We start from the raw sequence: 5484 nt of genomic DNA on the forward strand, positions 1-5484 counted from the left end.
AAAACATATTCTAAACAATTCAAGTTTGTACTGTTGGGTTATTTTTGAAACATTGATGAAACTGAAATTTAAAATGAAAATGTAAATTAATTTTTTTTTGCAAATATAAAGGCCAAAATATGTTTGCAGTTACATGTTAACAAGGTCATACTCAGATATATTTAGGCTAAGAAAAAAAAAAGAGTAACACAAAAAATCTAGCTTGTATATTGTTGTGTTACTTTTGTCCCAACTGAGGGGGTCGAAAGTAACATGAGCAGTCTTAAGTTCAGAGTGAAATTATACTGAAGAGTCCTTCTGCTGTTTTAAATATAGTTGCAACTAAGTGATGTTATCAAGGCCAAATGTAGTGGTATAGCAACATCTGGACTCAGAAAATGTCTTAGATAGACCATAAACAAGTGTTGCAAATTTTGCCCCCAAAATTCAACATTTTGTCATTTCCTTTAGTGTAAACAACAAGAGCGGTAAATGAAACAAGAGAAATCCATATGATTCCTACCGCTCCTCCTAAAGTGTCATATATTACAGACCTGGGGTCTCATTTATAAAACTGTGCGTAGGAACCTTACTAAAAGTGTACGTGCGCCCGAAAGCCAAAAATGGCGTACGCAAAATAATATTCGGATTTATAAAACCGTTCGTACGCCAGAACCTGCGCAGAATTCACTTTATAAATCCCAGTCAGCGGAAGATTGTGCGCACATGCGTCTCCTCCCTGAAATAACCATATATGGAGCTTACAACGCCTAGTTTTACTATGCAGATCCTCATCTGCATATCATTTGCATATGATTATTCATCCACGTGATAACGTTTAACAGTACAAGACACATTACATTAATAAAAATCAAGTAGTTGCCTATCCTTGCCTTGTTTTTGAATACATAAATCAAATAGTGTAAAACACATTTCAGAGAAAGTTTTTCTCAATCTTTCCCACTGGCCGAATTGTATTTTTAATTGATACTTTTTGTGGTTAAAACATTAAAACAAAGCATGCCAGAGGAAAAGTGTTCAAAAACACCGCATTAACAACAAATATTTCTATTGACTGAATTTGAATATAAAAATGTTGTAACTTCTCAGTAATGACTTCATGTTTAAGTGCTTAACTCCATTAGTTTAAATCATTATTTTATTTATTTAAACTGTTATTTGCGTCAGTTTCACTAAACGGCCCAACGCGCTCGCTGGCGCGGACATAAGAAGGAATGGATATTTGCTTCAAGTGACAGGCTTGGTGAGGGAAATTATATTTGTATTATCTTTCTGTATTATGTTTAATTTTAATTCTAAATTCTAAAAGTGACCAAAAATACATTTAACTCCAGCTCACCATCGGTGTCGCCAAAGTGCTCCATCTCCAAAACGTTCGTACGCATGGGTCAGAGTTTGCGTGCAGGTGCGCAAATTTTCCCGTCAAGTTTTTCTTTATAAATCCCACCTTTTGCGCAGGAACTGGCGTACGCATGTTTTCAGCCCCATTTTGTGCGTACGCAAGCTTTATAAATGAGGCCCCAGGGGTCTCATTTATAAAACTGTGCGTAGGAACCTTACTAAAAGTGTACGTGCGCCCGAAAGCCAAAAATGGCGTACGCAAAATAATATTCGGATTTATAAAACCGTTCGTACGCCAGAACCTGCGCAGAATTCACTTTATAAATCCCACTCAGCGGAAGATTGTGCGCACATGCGTCTCCTCCCCGAAATTACCATATATGGAGCTTACAACGCCTAGTTTTACTATGCAGATCCTCATCTGCATATCATTTGCATATGATTATTCATCCACGTGATAACGTTTAAAGGTACAAGACACATTACATGAATAAAAATCAAGTAGTTGCCTATATCTTGCCTTGTTTTTGAATACATAAATCAAATAGTGTAAAACACATTTCAGAGAAAGTTTTTCTCAATCTTTTCCAGTGGCCGAACTGTATTTTTAATACTTTTAATGGAAACAGATAGTCCTTGGGCATTATTTGCACGAAACTATTTTCTCAGACAATCTGGTATTATCATGATAAGCAGTTATCTCTGTGGTTAAAACATTAAAACAAAGCATGCCAGAGGAAAAGTGTTCAAAAACACCGCATTAACAACAAATATTTCTATTGACTGAATTTGAATATAAAAATGTTGTAACTTCTCAGTAATGATTTCATGTTTAAGTGCTTAACTCCATTAGTTTAAATCATTATTTTATTTATTTAAACTGTTATTTGCGTCAGTTTCACTAAACGGCCCAACGCGCTCGCTGGCGCGGACATTTAAGAAGGGATGGATATTTGCTTCAAGTGGCAGGCTTGGTGAGTGAAATTATATCTGTATTATCTTTCTGTATATGTTAAATTTTCTTTAGATTGTCTGTCTAAAAGTGACCAAAAAGACACTTAACTCCAGCTCACCATCGGTGTCGCCAATTCCCTTTGTCTCCAGAATGTGCGTACGCACAGCTCAAAGTTTGCTTAAAGGTGCGCACATTCTCCCGTCAAGTTTGTTTTTTATAGATCACAACCTTTGCGTGGGAACTGGCGTACGTACGTTTCCAGACCCGTTTTGTGCGTACGCACGCTTTATAAATGAGACCCCTGGGGCCTCATTTATAAAACTGTGCGTAGGAACCTTACTAAAAGTGTACGTACGCACAAAAGCCAAAAATGGCGTACGCAAAAAAATATTCAGACTTATAAAACCGTGCGTACGCCAGAACCTGCGCAGAATTCACTTTATAAATCCCAGTCAGCGGAAGATTGTGCGTACATGCGTCTCCACCCGAAATAACCATATATGGAGCTTACAACGCCTAGTTTTACTATGCAGATCCTCATCTACATATCATTTGCATATGATTATTCATCCACGTGATAACTTAAACGTTATCACGTGGATGAATAATCATATGCAAATGATATAAACGGTACAAGAAACATTACATTAATACAAATCAAGTAGTTATCCTTGCCTTGTTTTTGAATAGCCTACATAAATCAAATAGTGTAAAATACATTTCAGAGAAAGTTTTTCTCAATCTTTTCCACTTGCCGAATTGTATTTTTAATTGATTTATATTTTTAATGGAAACAGATAGGCCTTGGGCATTATTTGCACGAAACTATTTTCTCAGACAATCTGGTATTATCATGATAAGCAATTATCTCTGTGGTTAAAACATTAAAACGCAGCACGCCACAGGAAAAGTGTACAAAAACAATCGCATCCACAACAAATATTTCTATTGATTGAATTGAATATAAAAAAATGTTGTAACTTTTCAGTATGATTTCATGTTTAAGTGTTTAACTCCATAATTTGAATGGCATATTTAATCTAAATGTTTATATCAGAAGTAAAACATAGTTTAAATCATTATTTTATTTATTTAAACTGCGTCAGTTTCACTAAACGGCCCAACGCGCTCGCTGGCGCGGACATAAGAAGGAATGGATATTTGCTTCAAGTGACAGGCTTGGTGAGGGAAATTATATTTGTATTATCTTTCTGTATTATGTTTAATTTTAATTCTAAATTCTAAAAGTGACCAAAAAGACATTTAACTCCAACTCACCATCGGTGTCGCCAAACTGCTCCGTCTCCAAAATGTGCGTACGCATGGGTCAGAGTTTGCGTGTAGGTGCGCATATTTTCACGTCAAGTTTTTCTTTATAAATCCCACCTTTTGCGCAGGAACTGGCGTACGCATGTTTTCAGCCCCGTTTTGTGCGTACGCAAGCTTTATAAATGAGGCCCCTGGTCTGTCTTAAACAGTAGTTTACTTATTGTAGTAATGCACAAGCCAAAAAAAAAAAAAAAAAAAAAGACAGCTAGAGTGTGAACACTATTTTAGTTGCCTGAACAGCATGTACAACATTTTTCAATTCTAACTAAATGAATCTATCAATGAATCTAGCACTGAAATTTAAACATAATGTAATTTTACTCTCAACAAACATAGAGCAAATAAAAAAAAAATACTTAAAACAAATTTGCACATAAGAATGTTTGTATGTGTGAGGGAGAAAGTGATGCTATTTAGGACTGTCGTCAGGTAGTGAAGTACAGCTCTGCAGCCCCTCTTTTCTCCTCCATCTCTATCAGGAGCAAGCTGAAACCATCTTTGTATTGTTGCTTCTATCTCCTGATCAGTGGCGTGTGTCAGACGATTTTTTCCTCACAGCAGCTAAAAGACAAAATACTAAATTAATAAATACATATACAAATATTCATCCACCTACTGTAAATAAATGTAGGTAACAAATTAAAATAAGGTTGCTTCGGTTAAATTTTATACAAAGTATTGCTTAGCCTAGCCTATAATGTGGCACTATATTGAATGACCCGCAGGCCGGTCTATCGCACCCCGGTCGCGTCAGTCTCTACTCGCGTTCTCAAGTTCAAGGGACAGTGAATCAGCTACCGTATAAGGCAAAAGTTCACTTCAATAAAGAACAAAGTGACATCCGAGTTTGAATTCAGGTATTGAATAAACTCCAAAAAAAGAGACTGTTATTCTATTTTTTAAAGATAGCCATTAGGCCTACATAAAGAGTGATGGAATTCATGAATCATAACCTGCCAAAAATAACCTTCGTATCCGCCACGGTTGATTTTTAATCGAGGTTAAGGTTAAATAAAAATACAAAAAAAGACTAGGCTCAATCCCAATTCACCCCTTCACCCCTCCGTTTTGCGCGTTCCCGTGAAGGGTTGTCTCGATTCTCTTTTGGTTGGAGGGGTAACGTTAGTAGGGGTAAAGCAAATTAATGTCCAACATTTCCATAACTAGCCTATAACGTTAATAGGCTACTTCAGACTGAAACTAGAATAAACAATCATAGTTGCCGCTCGGTGAGTTTAGTTGTGCACAGAATGTTGTGGTGTAAACTGTAAATGACTCCTGTAATGCTGGAAGTCTCTCACCCGCCAGTAAAAGACTGCTGATTCGCCTTTTATTCTTGTTTTGTTTCTGCATCTTGCTTGAGAATCGTTCACGAGCTCTGACCTTTGACCTGCTGCGCTTTGGCTTTGAACCGCAAATGTTTCAGCCACACGGTGGCAGTATTCAACAAGAAATACTCATACACGTGTGTTTTGATTTTGTTCTGGCTTTAATAAAGTGGAATGATATATTGTGATTTAAAAAAAAGAAGAAGAAGAAGAAGCAGGCTAGAAGTAATGTTACATTTGATCCTTGTTTTGGTACCACACACCCGGAGAAAACTCCGAGAAAACATGCAGGCCAGTTTCTTCTGTCCCACTGGACATCGAAAGCACTTCCTCTCTCCTGTTGATCTTACCAGAACTTTTTGTAACAGGTAGATTATTGATATTTCCAGATGTTTTTTATTATGATAATGTGAGGATGTGACCTTAGCTGACTGTTAGTGTTAGGAAAAGATGTGGAGGCTTTCTTGTTCTTAAATGCATAGATCATTAAATCAACAGAAAAAGCTCAGGGATCTTTCTTGATATGGTCAA

Source organism: Rutilus rutilus (assembly GCF_951802725.1).
Source record: "Rutilus rutilus genome assembly, chromosome: 16".
In the NCBI taxonomy this organism is placed as follows: Eukaryota; Metazoa; Chordata; class Actinopteri; order Cypriniformes; family Leuciscidae; genus Rutilus; species Rutilus rutilus.